The 15,135-nt window shown below is 51.1% G+C and overlaps 1 non-coding gene across 1 annotated transcript; it reads right to left on the bottom strand.

Annotated features, from left to right (window-relative positions):
• Positions 1–14,517: 14,517 nt before the first annotated feature.
• Positions 14,518–14,590, bottom strand: TRNAK-CUU (transfer RNA lysine (anticodon CUU)). Its single transcript has one exon. It is a non-coding gene; the product is annotated as a tRNA-Lys (tRNA).
• Between the last annotated feature and the right edge of the window lie 545 nt (positions 14,591–15,135).

Raw genomic sequence — 15,135 nt, 5'->3', positions numbered from 1 at the left:
AGTTCAAAAGTCCATCTGCTGGCAGAATTCTTGCTCAGGGAGGCTGGTCTTTGTGCTATGGAGGCCTTCGATTGATTAGATGAGGCCCACCCACATTATGGAGGGAAGTAACATTTTACTCAAAGCCCACTGATTTAACTGTTAATCTCATCCAAAAACATTCTCACAGAACCATCCAGAATAATGTGTGACCAATGCAGGCACCATGGTCCATGTAATTGACACATGAAATTAACCATCACAAATCCACCCCCTTGTCAACTTGGCACCCATACATATCTGATTAAACCACACTGCATCTCTGAATAAAGAGATGACATGTGATACAACTACCTGTCACACAACCAAAAACACACTAAACCTTCCCCCAGGGAGGGTGCACACTCCTCGGGTGATGTTTGCTCTTGTCCTTGTACCTCGTATCTTATATACTGCAATGTAAAGTTAGAAATACTTACACAATGTCATATGTCAACTCTACCTCAAACAGGCTGGGAAACAAAATTTAACACTTAAATATTATCCTGTGAAGTCACTACGTCATCTTATGTTACATGATACACGTACACAATCATATTCATAACAAGAAAGAAATACTCATTCCTGTAACTTGTTACCTAGTCACAGCCAGTGGTTATAACCACCTTCCTCCTCTACCCGTTTCATATGCCTTTGCTCTCCGTAAGCACCTCAGTTGGTCGTGGTTCTTTATCTGGTGGGAAGACCTGGACCTTCATTCGTGGAGGGGCTGGGCCACTAGTAGTCCTGCATGGGTTGTGTTGTTGTAGTTTTCCACTGACCTTTATTACAGGGCATGGTAATAGTAAGAGATGCCCTAAGAGGTCTCCTGTCAGACGTTCTCTTCCTTACTTCCGTTGTGGAGTGGAGATTTCCATTGGTGGTCAGAATCAGTTCCCCAGCCAGCACAGGAATTCCCTTCCTCACCTATTGATTTGAAAGTGTGAGGAGCCCAAAGTGGCCAGATGGCAAGTTTAATATCCACCCCAATGGAATCTTTGTTGTGTCTTCTTGGTAGAAGCATTCCTCCCTTTGCAACTAAGACCTCTGGGCCAACAGAGCATAAGGGCATAGGGACAGGAAGCAAAAACGTTGCTAGTGAGACACTAGGGGTAATAGCGAGTGGGGCCACCCCCATTTCCATACCTTGATTCCTGGACCCGTGAATCCTGGCTATGGGAGACACAGCACCCCATACTGGACACTGATTCAGAGCATAGCTAGCCTTCTAGAGAACCTTGTCCAGGACCCCACTGCACTGATGTTGGGCCCGAGTCTTCGAATGCCCATTCCACTGTCTACCAAGCCGACTGCCTCAGGATGGTGGGGAACGTGGTAAGACCAGGGAATCCCATGAGCGTGGGTCATCGCCATACTGCATTTGCTCTGAAGTGAGTCCCTTGATCAGAAACAATGCGGTGTGAAACGCCGTGACGGTGGACAAGGCATCCCGTGAGCCCCTGGGTGGTGGTCTTGGTAGAAGTACTGCATTCGGGTTGTGTTGTACCCAGAGGCGGGTCTGTATCCAGAAGGAGCAGCTATTCCAGTAAGAGCAGAATCTACTGCCTACAAGATAACGTCCACACGCTGACCGACACACAAGGACCACCCTAGTCCCGCTCCTGCTTCCTTCTCCAGCCTCACCTGGCATTGCTGTCCCCCCGGATTCCCTGCTGGAGTCCCCCCAGAGATACTTCCTCTTTCCTGACTTTGCCATCATCTTTAATAACCCTGGGCCTTCATCCGTCCACTCACTGATCCTTTTGTTCATATGTTCATTCCATCACTGAGGAGCCCCTGGCGAGCAGGACAGCATGGTCTTTGCAGAGAAGATGTGCTAAATAAGGTAACACATTAGTGAGCGATGGCTGCTAGGATAGGAAATATACAGGGTACCGGGACAGGGGACAAGACGCCTAATCCACGGCGTCCAGGGAGACTCCCTGAGAAGGAGACATTTAAACTGAAATCAGACGAGTGCACAGGGATCAGCCAGCTGGAGAAGTCAGAGGAGCGTTCTGGTGGGGGCAGGGGGACAGGATGTGTGAGACCCTGTGGGCAAGAGTGCTGTGACGAATTCCAGAAGCCAAAACAAGGGCAGCAAAGCTGGAGTGAGAAGTGTGCAGGAGAGGGGATGACTGAGGCTGGGGACCTGTGCATGGATCTTAGAGGTGTCTAGTAGGAGCAACAGAAGAATTTGTGAATCATTGGCCCTGGACGGTTGGGGGCGGGGGACGTTGTGCAAGAACGTCTCCAGGTTTTTGGCTGAGACAACTAGGTGGAAAGCATTTTTGTAGCAACTGAGATGTTCCCCGTTCACTCCTGAGCCTGGGAAGTATCTGTTGACTCGATCAGTGAGTGAATGGGAAAATGAGACTAGTTGGGGAGGAAGACGAGATGATGCGTTTGGTTTTGGATGCGGTGGGCTGCAGGCCGCTGGGGGATGTCAGGCGCAGGATGGACGTGCAGGTCCGAGCTGCAGAGAGCAGCCCAGGCAGAACCTCTGCGAGCACTGTTGCCTCTATATGGCGTGAACAACTGTGTCTCCCCCGCCTCCAGTCCCCGCGGAGAATCAAACGACAGGAATTGCAGGGAGACCACCATGTGCTGGAGGGAAGGGTTTAGACTCGGAAGCAGACAGGCCTGGCTCGAATCTGAGCTTGGCTCTTTACAAGCCGTGTGACCTTGGGTATGTCACGGAGCCTTGGGTTTTCATGCTCGGAATGGAGGTGATGCCCCCTCTCCACGGGTTACTGTGAAGCGATACGGAGCTCCCTTTGTATCTGGTATAGGGAAAGGGCTGGAAATGTCAGCCATCACTGTCATTGTCCTGCAGTGTCCTTAGTCCTGGCATTTCTAAGTCCTTTGAGGAGGTGTCACTTTGAGTTTCTCTTCCCTCCACCCAGCCAACGCGTCCTGTGTGGCATTCCCACCACCTCCTGGGGCTTCCCACCTTGCTCCCTCCCATTCTAGTAGAAAGTACTACTTTCTCCCTCCCGTCACTAGCCCCCAAACATGGTAAAACCTGTGTTGGCTTCAGGTCAGTGTCCCCTGCAGCACCAAAGGCATTCAAAGTCCAGGTTGTAAAGCCAATAAGGATGACTTTCAAACACCCACCTCGTGGCTGGATGACCCTGGGAACTCGTCGAACCTCTCTGAACCCTGGTTTCCTTGTCTGTAAAACGAGAGCACTGACAGTGCCTGCCTCTCAGGCTTGCAGGAAGGAGCAAAGAAGGCTGTGGGAAGGCCGTTTTTCAGGGTATCTCGACTCACCGGGGCGGGTAAACAAGGAATTGTTTTGTTTACTGAAAACGTGGCGTTCGGCATGTGCCATCAAACCCTGTTCTCCTGTTGGGCCGCAGCGCCCTTGATGGCATGTCCTTCAGGTTCTCTAACTTCTCAGCTATTTCTTTGGTTCGTCCTCTTTGTTGTTGTTGTTGTGGCTTTAAACAATCTTATTTCAGTTTTTTAAGACTCCATTTTGTTCCTTGAAAAATGTCAGAATCTGAAAGCAGCTGCCTGGGTTGGAATTCCAGCTCTGCCCTCACTAGCTGAGAGCCGGGGGCAAGTTACTTAACCTCTCTGTGCCCCTCGTTTTGTCATCTGTTAAATGGGGATAATGACGGTGCCTACCCCGCAGGAGTGTTGCTACAATTAAAGCACTAGGGGAGTGCCAAGCACCCAAGCAAGCGTTATGTAAGTTGTGCTATTGGTATACCCAGTTCAGAGCTCCTCTCCTGCTCTCCCCTAGGCAAGGCTAGACCTGCGGTTTTGTCTGCTTGCAGTTCTGCTTGGTCTCTCTCATTCTCTTTCCCTCTCCTTCCATCTTCCCACGAGGCCCGCGCTGGGGCCTAGAGGAAGACGTGGAAGACAGCTGCCCCCCCACGTGGCCCAGCAAAGGAGACATCACTCCTACCCAGCAGTAACATGCCCTCTGTGGCCTTGATGCTGGCAGGGGGTGCCTTCAGGAGGGCTCCTTCCTGGGCATCTCCTATCACCATCGATGGTCCCTTTAGATTTGGGGACTGTATCTTCCTGCCCAGCTCACAGCATCCTGGTGCATATCTGATGCTCCACTCAGTGTGGTCCCTGGCTCTCAAATGCTCCTACCCCCAGCAGGCCAACTCTTAGACCCACGGGCACATGCAGACTCAACCTTCTGCTGCAGCTGGGACAGAAACTCCAGGCCAGGGACCAGGGGATGGGGATGTGGGTCCTGCCCCCTCTCTGTCCACAGCTCCCACCATGCAGCTCACCCCAGGGCTGCTCCCCCGCTCCCTGGGCACTGCTGTGACAGGCTGGTCAAGGGGTTCATTGGTCCCTGCATGAGTCAGGTGCGCACAAGAACCCCACCCACCAGGTCTGTGTTCCTCCAGGCCTTCCCGTATAGCCAGTGTTGGGGGCTTGGGGGGGAGGGGGGCTGCCACCCACACTTTCTGCTCAAGTGGTTTCCCCATCAGCCCTAGGCCACGGTTCTCCGATCTAGAAGGCAGGCCCCTTGACCCCTTCCTTTCCGAGCTGCAGCCTGTGCTTTACCAATTCAGGTACATGATACCTAACAGCGTCCTATGATACATGATTATTAATTTTAAAAAGGAGGGGAGGAGTTACATTGCTTTTAAAGTGTATTTGAATAAGTGAGTGAACAAAAAACAAGTGAAAAAACCAGTATTACAAATACAGTAAGAATGTAACAAAGTGGCAATAACTAGTAGAATAACAATAAGATACGATAAAGATAATAATTTTGTAAATGACCTTTAAAGAAAAGCCTTTCTTTATCGTTAAACAATTTAGAACGAGCTGCCGTATGAAGCCACTGTTTTTGTAAATCCAGCACGGTCAAATGCTGGCAACTCCGTATGGGTCCACCTAATGCTTAACTTTTACTGTGGGTCAGGTGTTGTTTCACAAGCTTCACAAGTACTCAGGGAAGCCTCATGGATCCTATGAGAAAAGGATTCTCATTGCCATCCAGGCTGCATCTTCCTACTGCAGAAACTCACCAAAGTCACATGCCTGGGAAGTGCCAGCGTCCGAGGTCAAACCCGTGGAGACTGGCTCCGGAGGTCAGGCCCTAAACCAAGGCATTATTCTTCAAAAGCAGCACTCCGATGGGCAGTTAGCTTCCAACCTAGTCCTTTGCCACTTTTATTCCAAATCCGGGGACAGACGATGGAACCACATCCGGGAGGGCAGAGCCTCTGGGCTTGGCAGCAAACAGAGCCCCGGGCAGAAGCAACAAGGCACAGCTCCCCCGGGGCAAACGCGGTTCAGCAGATACAGTATCGTTTCCCTCCAGGAACACCTTTCTGTCCATGTGCTCCTTGTCAGTTTTCCCATCAGGAAAATGGGCATGTTCCCTATGCACGCATGGCAGTGGCTGCAAGAACTAATTAGCACCTGAAATGGGTGTGAAGATCGCCAGCTAGGGGTGCTATAATAGGGGCAAAGGATTCTCGCACCAATTCCAGTTTTGCATCCTGTGGCCTGATCCTCTCTGGGCAGGAGGTGGTGCCCCGTCTTGTCGAGATCTGATCTCTCAACGCAACCATGTGTTTTCTTTCGTCCAAATGACTGTGCTCATCTCAGGAGCAGCCTTTAATTTTCTTCTTGGAACCGAGGACCATCCTTACTTACAGCAACAAAAGGTCCCTAGGACGGTGAGGTAAGATTTGAATTAAGATAGCTTGGCGTATTCCACTCCCTGGCAATTAGCGGGCAGGAGGTTTTCAGGAGCACCCACTCTGTTAAGAGCACCCTTTGTCTCAGGACTCCCTGTCTATCGCGCTGCCCGTCGCCCTGGTTCGGCAGCCCCGAGCGGCTGGCTGTCTGCGGGGTGATAAGACGCGGACGTCGCCGCTGGGACCTCGGAGGGCGCAGCCTGATGGGGAAAGCCGTGTGGCTCTCAGACCTCGGTCTGCAGCGCTGGCATCAGATCCAGAGGGGCTGGCTCCCCAGACGGCCGTTTCTCCCATGTCTTCCTGACCCTCACCTGCCTTTTGGCCACTGCAGTTCATTAGTATCTCTCTCGGGAGAAGAGAGAAAAGGAAAGCAGAGCCAACTTTTGCTTGTCCGTTTGGCTCCTCGTCAGCAGCTCTGGTAAATGTGTAATCTGATGGAACCACGGTCCAAGATGAGAATTTGGACTCCTTCCCTCTCTCTGCCCCTTGCCAGGCATGTGAACTCCTGTTGAGGCTTCAAGTCCCAGCCTTCCCCAAGGCCCCCAGGCAAAGTCAGAAGTTAGTCACTCCCTCCCTGGCTCCTGAGCCTGTCTCCAGCACTGGGGAGCACTCAGCACACCGTGCAGGAGATCCGCGGGCCCCGTGGTCTTCCTTCAGCTCCAGCCCCGCAAGTCCTGGGCCCAGGGCTTGGCACATGACTGCGGTGGGAAAACGCGTGCCGAATGAATACACGAACCCGAGCAGACCTTCTTTCCCCTTTCCTCGGAAAATCAAGAGTTAATGCTTTGACGGTTTTTCATTGGGGGTTTTTCTGGGTATCTGTGCGTGCACATGTGCTCGTTTGTTGTTTTTAAGAAAACTACGTGGCAGAATTTCTAGAATCCTTGATTCACCTCATTCATGCAACAAATGTTTATTGACTATGTGGGATGTACCGGTGCCGTTTTAGGCGCTGGACAAACAGACAAACCCCCTGCCCTTGGGACGCTCACATTCTAGGGACGGTATCCTTTCTCAGGTACTGACTCTCCCCCATAATTTCTGGCTTTATATTCACATCTCTAGTCCTTTTCCCTAAAGACAATGAACCATCCAATAAGTCCACCCAGGGTAGCACTAGGTGAAGCGGCAGGCACCTCTTTTTGCCCTTTTGGGGGCCCCCGAAAATCCACGCTGGTAAGTAAAAAGCTCTTTGGGAGACCAGATGTCAGGGGGAGGCAGCCAGGGGAGCAGGGGCAGGTGGCAGGACAGGGAAGGCTGGTCACCCCCAATGCCCACTGGCCGCCAAAGATACTTGGGCCTCCCCAGGAAAGACTTGGGGCCTTCCTGATGTCTGGGCCTGAGCAGGGCGGCAGAACAGGAGACTAACCCACGACCACTTCCGCCTGAGTCAGGACTTTAAGGGGAAGAACACTGAGTTTATCTAAAGTGCTGTGAATTCCCACAGCCTTCGGCAGACCCATATTCCAGCGTAAGCACAGAAACAAATTCTACAGCCAAGTGGATAACTGGTGATGAGCCACAGGTATGTATTATCACGACCGTTGCTTTCCCCGAGAATTCTGTCTGCAAGGGGAGGGGATCCGCCCCACAGATGTGATGGTTGGCCAACTTTTTAGCAACTGCTTTTAGTGCTTGGTACCGACATAGGGACTGGCAGAGAGGTCACTTTGCACAGTCCAAGTGCATACTGCTCGCACCTACAGGAAGGGGGACGCTACAGACCAGGCGGTCCCTCTGGGTCGGCCATTCTGAGGATCGGCTTTGAAACAACCAGAGCCATGATTATAAAGGGAGATCTTTGTGTGGACGGGAAGGCAATAGTGTTTTGATGAGCTGGAGTGATGATTGAAGTCATTTTGGCTTTCCTGGTGTCTGGGTGGGAAAAGAACAGGTGCATTCCTCTGCCAAAAATGACAGCCTATGAGTTCTATGGACGCCCCGGGAGACAGAGTCCTTCTTGCCATCCATGAATTCCTCAGAGGCTGGGAGGTCTGCAGGGAAAAGCCCTGGGGAGGGGGGGAGGGGCAGAGCTCTCCAAGGCCTGGTTTCTAAGCAATCAGTGGGAACAGCGGTTGAGAAATACTTCTCCATCTGCCCAGCCATATTCGCCCACGAGAACTATCTGCTTCAGAGCAGTATTGGCTGCTCTTGGCCAACTGAGGGATTGTGGGCACACAGAGGCTTTCCTGACAAGGCCTCCTGGCTTCATCTACCCTGTCTCTGTCTTTGCCTTGTGTCTGTCTCTTTCCAAGTGACATCATGTGCGGCTGGGTGTTTCTTCTCCTAGAAATGGGTGTGTACACACGTGCACACGTGCGCCCATGAGCAAGTACCCATGCACATCTCCCCATCTTTCATCAGAGCAGGCAGGACTCTTGCAAAGGGTTTCTCAGTGAGTTTAGGACATTTGGAGAAAATCCACTCTCGGGGCATTCTATAAATGGGAGAAGGGCAGGTGGGAGGCCTGAGGGGGTAGGTTGATGGGGGGGGGGGGCGCTGCTGCAGGCTGCCTTGGCCCCTGGAAAGCCAGACCAGGAGAGAGAGAACCTGGTGACTAGACACGGTTCCCCAAATGGCGTGCATGCAGCTGCGTTCCAAATGACTCGAAGTGACACGGAGCTCAACGTCTGCACTCGGGCACCCTGGGACCGCTCAGCCTGTTGCCCCATCCGCGGGCGCACGGCGGGTGCAGGGAAAGGGAGTTCCCGCCCGTCCGTGCTGTTCAGGGGCAGATGTCGCAGGCAACTCGGCAGGGAGCTGACACGCATCCCACGGCATGACACCTGCGGCGCGAGGTTCTCAGGAAGGGCTGAGTGTGTGCGTGCATGAGGTCACTGAGCTCTGTGGCTGCCTAACCAGCCTCGGCCTGCGTCGCGGTGACACACATCTGCTGACTGGACGGATCAGTGCCTCGCGCTGTAGGCCGACGGGTGGGCCATGCTTGAAAGCCTCCTGGCATGTGCCCCTGCCTGCATTTTTCACTCTTGACTGAAAGCATGTGCTGTGCACAATCAGGACAGTGTTCGCATGTGGGTCCGAGGCGGCTTCCTCCACATCTGGCTGAGGCTGGCTGAGTCGCTTCCCCCGGGAGGGTGGCTGCCAGCCCTGTGACATCTGGAGAGTGGCAGGAAGTGTCTGGATTCATCCCAGAATGATTTTTATCTCCACATGCTTTTCCAATTTCATCAGGGCCTCCGTGCTACATTCCGAATGACATGTCCACATTTGCCACGGACCGGAATGACAGATGGAGAAAAATCATCTCTGACCCTTGAAAGCCGGTCATGTTCTAGGAGGTAAGCGCTTTGGGGCACAGAAGGTACTGTAGGAACGGGGCCCAGAGATGGCTGGAAATATATAAGTTACGTACGTTGCAGCTTCTGGAAATAAACGTCCCCTTCCCAAACTACTGGTTTATGGAAGCAATGAAAAGGGCATTTAAAATTTTAATTTTTCTTTCGTGTTAAGGCATAACTTGCATCGAGTCAAATGCACAAATCTTAAGCATATGCCTTGGTGACCGTGTAGTTTTCACACATGCACAAACCCCGCAGTGCCACCACCCAGACCGAGGGGTTAGGACACTCCCAGCTCTCCAGAAGGCTCCCCGTCTTCCCCTCCCTGTCAGCAGCCCACTGTGCACATCCCCACTGTTCCAGTCTCTCTGTCACCACACAGCAGTGGAAGAGGCATTTTTCTTTTAGGGTCTTGCTGCTTCACAAATACACACCAGACACAAACAACAGCAGTTTTGTAAATTGCCACAGACTTGCACAGGGGGCCCGAGTCAAGGTTCAGATTAAGGGATTTTGTGACACCCATATGCCACGGCACGTGGGGGTCCTCCCAGAGCCGATGTTTCGTAATCGAGGAGGGGACACTTTGTCTCTGGCCATGGGGGAGAACTCTCAGCTTGCTTTCACTTCTGAAGCCCTACGGGGGCCTCGCGGCTGAGCCCGTGCACCTGTGAAGGGACAGCCACACGCCCCCAGGCTCTCCCCGCGCTGAGGGACACCCAGGCCTCGGGCCCAGAGCCCCGGCTCCCCTCCTTGCGGCGCCTCTCCCGGGTCTTACTCCCGTCCAGGAATGAGGACCTGGTTGGAGCCAGCTCCTCTCCAGAGAAAACGCTTAGTCAGACCCAGAGCTAGTCGCTGCAGGCCCCACACTGTCCTCAGGAAATACCAAGAGAAAGGGCCGCAGGAGAGAGGATGAACCCCTTCTGAGTATTCCAGTGCCCGGAGCTCCATTCTGCAGCCGTGCGCGGTTGACTTTGCCCGGCCAGCTGCCCTCTCTCAGGAGTAGCCGTCACCACGAGGACCTGTCCTGTGGGACGCTGGCCTGCACACCTTTCCTGGAGGGTTGGACTCTTTACCACTCTACTTTATGTTTCGATTTGAGGGCAACCACTTGGAAGGATTTTCCGTCACATTTGGGGGGCAGGAGAAGAGGGCACTAGGCACAAGAAGGCTAATGGAAGAGTGCAGACAAGAGCTGTTTTTGCCTGGGTACGACACTGACCGTCAGTGGGACCTGGACAGGCCACAGCGTCTCTGCCCTCTGCTCCCCATCTGCACGATTCAGGCCACTGATTAAGAAAGACTAAAGGCAAAGCTGTTTTGCTCAGAGCAGGGGTGGCGGAGGCCTGCAGGGAATGTGGCTGCTAGCGGTGTGGGGTTTTGAATGAGTGCTTTCCTTAGCTTCTCTGACTGTAGAACGAGGAGCTGAATTTCCTCACACTCCCCTGAGGGCCCTGGGTGTCTGTCCATGCTGACGACTGGAGGCCCTCAGCTGCCCTAGAGAAGAGGTTCCTTCCATGAGCACTCGGGGCAAAGGGCACGTCCGATGGGTCACCACACCTGCACTCACAGGAGGACGTGGACAAAGTGGAACTTGGTAGATAACTTTGAAAACCCCGGGTAGGAGGGAGGTAAGGTGCTTTTCCATGTGAGGAAAGTGGACTTTTCCTTCTTCGTGGCCAAGTTCACTGTCTGTGGAGGCCGACTGTGAGCACAGCGACGTCACACAGACTCACGGTGTTTGGGGAGCTGGTGTTTTGCAGAACCAGAACATATCCCGGGAGAGCACACCTAGGGGGGTGTTCTTTCTTGCTGCATCGTGGGGCCCTCCCTGTCAGACCGAGCAGCCCCTGCCAGCATCCAGTCTGCACAATGGTCTCTGGTCACGGGGCTGCCGTTCGCCTTGTCCAGAAATGTTCTAAGAAGGCTCTTTTTCAGGACTTTCAAGATAGTAGGAAGAATTACTTTGTTTGGTCTTTTTCTCAATTGGGCTGGTCTCATCCAGGCACCTCCTATGACTGAGAATTGAGTTCATTGTAGAAAAAGTGCCACACGCAACTTCCAGAAGAATCAACCAGGGGTGTGTGTGTGGGTGTGTGTGTGTTTCCTCTAATGCAAACGCTCTACACCATGGAGCGTTCTGATGCCCGCGTCCCTTCTGGACACTGAGGCCCTCAGCTCTCAGGGGAGAGAAAAGTCTCTCACGCGTGCTGTTTGAACCTCGTCTTTTGTCCTCACCTTGGATTTACATCACCCAGGTGTCCTTTTCTGGGTCCTATGCTGTGCGTATTTGACACAGACTGTATGGGGAGCCCCCCCCCCACCGTTTGTGTGGTTGTCATAGCAATAGTGATGGCTGTATCTCTGTACCCGCAGGTGCTCAGAGTATACACTGAAAGCACATTGTCATTGGCACAGTTCATATAGCACAGGATAGCCCTGTCCTGCTGGCTGGCTACTGCACAGACCGTGCACACACAGCACAGACACCCCCTGCATAGCCCTAGCAGGGCCACGTCTTTGTGCCACACACACCTTGCCCAGAAACTCTTTCCCTTCAGCAGCCCTCCTCCCTGACCACCACCATGGCCAAGAGGGGTTTTTCGGTGAAGGGAACAATTTCCAGGCCGAGAACAACTTGAAAATGTCTGCCCCACCGTGCAGACATCATCGGTTTCAGCGGGCTTCCTGTGGCAAGGCCTTTCCAGGAATTTACTGCTTAACTATTTCACAGCCACGCCATGGGGACTGCTATAGTATTAAAATGGCTGGGGACTGCACTGTCTGGGGCCATCCCTCGCCCACCTGCATCCCCAGGGGTGTGGGACAGTGACTTGCACGTGTAAGAGATGTTCCGTGGATGAATGGATGAACTTGGCATCTTTGAACTTAAACCAAGTCTCTACTTCTGGCATACTCATCTATGATAAAATAAGCTTGGGTTCAAAAGAAAGCTGCATCTGAAGTGAGGTTTCCTTACAGGAGAAAAAAATTGCCATGCATACATTTTAACAATGGGGATGCTTGAATGAAGATGTGTTTCCCACCCCTGAGATTCCTCAAATCATTTTTAATGAGGTGGGTTATCTATAAATAATGTCAACCTCTGTGACTCTCCTCCTCCCATTTCCTCCCCCTGAGATGTCCTTTTATCCACCCCAGCCCCAACTTTGAGTATCTAATTATGTCTATTATCCAAGACCCACATTCCAAGAAGCCCCCCTTAATATCCCCGACTCCCTTCATTAAAGTATCTCTGTGGCTTTTACAGAGTTCTACCCTGCATTCCAGCCACGTGGATCCTCGCCCAACCCTCTTAATCTGTGTTCTGTAGAAAACTCCTGGAGAGTAGGACCAGGCTCTCCCCCAAGAGATTTTTTTTTAATTAAGGTATAATTGACATATAACATTATCAAGAGCTTTGCGCATCACAGGCAGGCAGTGAATATGCAGGAATGAAAAGTTCCAATGGGATCCCTTTTGTGATTCAGAAGTGATTCAGATTAACTTTTTGGGAACACGGATTTCGATTATTACCACCTTCCGTTTCCTCTTTTGCGTGTCCAAAAATTAAGCTATGGAAAGTAGTCCGCACGTTCGCTTGTCAATCTTTACACATATATATCATAAAACTTATCTTTGCGGGTTCCTTGTTGGACAATTTATAATAGCCCAAAGCTGGGAACCATCCAGATGCCCATCACTAGCAGAATGGAAATAAATTGTAGGATTTCACACCCTAGAATACTACAGGGCAATTACAATGAGCAATCTACCACTATAGGCAACCATTTGGCTACATCTCATTAACACGATGTTGAGTACAAGAAGCCAGGCACAAGTATAATCCCACTTAGGTAAAGTACAGTAAGAGACAACACTACTGTTTGCTATTAGAGGTCGAGATAGTAACTTCCCTTGGAAGCATAAGGATTGAAGGAGAACAGGAGGGGAGGTTCTGGGGTGCTGATAGTAAACTGTTTCTTGGTTTGGGTGCTGATGTTCAAGTTTTCAGTCTGTAAAGATTTACTGCATTTTCACCTGTGACACTGTTACCTCTCTCTGGGCATATCTCTGCCACCTGCACTGTCTCTGGAGAGACCTTGGCCTGGATCCTTCTTTCCATGTCAAGGATCAAAAGGTATTAGGAATTGGGGCACCCGGGTGGCTCAGTCAGTTGAGCATCTGACTCTTGATTTCCACTCAGGTCATGATTTCAGGGTCGTGAGATCGAGCCTTGCGTCAGGATCCACACTGGGTGTGGAGCCTGCTTGAGATTCTCTCTTTCCCCCTCTGCTGCTCATGCACTCTCACTCTCTAAAAATAAATAAACAAAAATAAATAAATGAACAAAAGTTATCAGGAATCAAGCTCCACCACGATGGCAGTGTACCTGTGTATTAGTTATCTATTGCTGTGTAACAAATTACTCCAAAACCCAGTGGTTTTAAAGAGCAGCCATTTATCATCTTGGAGCTTCTGTGGGTCAGGAATCAAGGAGGAACTTAGCCAAGCAGTCCTACTCAGATTGTCTCATGAGGTTGTAGGCAAGATGTCAGCAGGAGCTGCAGTCACCTGAAGGCTTAACTGGGTCTGTAGACTCCACTCCCAGTATGACTTAGTGACATGCCTGTGGGAAGGAGGCCTAAGTTCCTCACCATGTGGATCTATCCATAGGACTTCTTGAGTGTCCTCACAATATGGCGGCTGGCATCCCCCAGAGCAAGAAGAAGGAGTGCAAGGAACAGCCTCAATGATATTTATCACTTAGACCCCAAAGTCCCACATCATCTTTCCAGCATATTCTATTCGTCAGAAATGAGTCATGAAGTCCAGCCCACACTCCAGGGGAGGGGAATTCACATCCACCTCGCGAAGGAGAAATATCAAAGAGTTTGTGGATATGTTTTTTAAACCATCAAAGTCCATCTCCAAAGCACAAATTATTTACATTCTTCCCGTATGTAAAAGACAGTCATCCCCTTCCAAGGCCACCAGAATTCTCACCCATGTGAGCATCAGCTCAAATCCCAGAATCACATTATCTGAATCAAGTTCAGGCAGATGAAGCTCCTTGGGTATAGTCCTTGAATACGTTTCCTCTCACCATGAGCTAAAGATAACAGTTATGTGCACCACCCCCCCACAACACACTCACCCAACAGACAATGATGGAACAGGCACAGGACAACCACCGTAGATGCACTGTTCGAAAGGGGGTGAAGGAGGAGGCACCCCGAAGCCACTAGCCAGTAGCAATCCTGAAATGCAGCTGGGCAAATGTTGGACGTTCCCTGAATCCTAGTTGGGAGTGGTACTCATGGCTCTTGGTTCCACCTCTGAGTGTGTCTGTCCTTTTCCATGAAAGGGACCTGTGTTTGTAGCTGCGTGATTTTGTTTGCTTCTTGCCAATGGAATTCTGGGAGTCCAAAGACCTCTTTTCATGTTATACTATCTCTTTCCATTTCAGACTATATGTGATTTTTTTGTCTTTTTTTTTTTTTAAGTAGGCTCCATGCCCAACGTGGGGCTTGAACTCACGACCCTGAGATCAAGAGTCACATGCTCTACCAACTGAGCCAGCCAGGCGCCCCTCCTCAAATGTGATTTTTTTAAACGGAAGTGAACCTGAGGTACAGAGCCTCTCTCCTGAGACACAGGCTCTGAAGTGAATGTCTGCTCTATTTCAAACTGTTGTGTGGCCAGCACACCCAACAGTCTTTCAACCTGCCACTAACATGCCCATGAAAACATAGGGAAAGATGTATTTTTTAATTCACATTGCTGAAAACGAAGACACGTCTTGTCCCAAGGAAAAGACAAAATCTCAGAGAAACCGATATTAAACAATAAGGCGGACAGAGCAAAAACTTCATGAACTCACTCTCTTTTTTTTAGCTCAGGGAATGATCTGGTTTCACTTCTCAAAACAGAGACCAACAGAATAAAAGAAAGGGAGATATCTGTAGCTTCCTTATATCACTAGAAAACCGGGCAGCTAGACCTCGACCTTTTGGGCACTATGCCTGCCCCACCTGCCCCAGCCAGCGTCACCATCTCCACACAGAGAAGGGCCACCCTGGCAGAAGGAGGCCAGGCACATGGTGACAAATACTGGATATCCTGAGATGGGG

This window comes from Ursus arctos, unplaced genomic scaffold, assembly GCF_023065955.2.
Source record: "Ursus arctos isolate Adak ecotype North America unplaced genomic scaffold, UrsArc2.0 scaffold_28, whole genome shotgun sequence".
NCBI lineage: Eukaryota > Metazoa > Chordata > Mammalia > Carnivora > Ursidae > Ursus > Ursus arctos.
The sequence above is the reverse complement of the archived record's forward strand: the minus strand, read 5'-3'. Positions and strand labels throughout refer to the sequence as shown.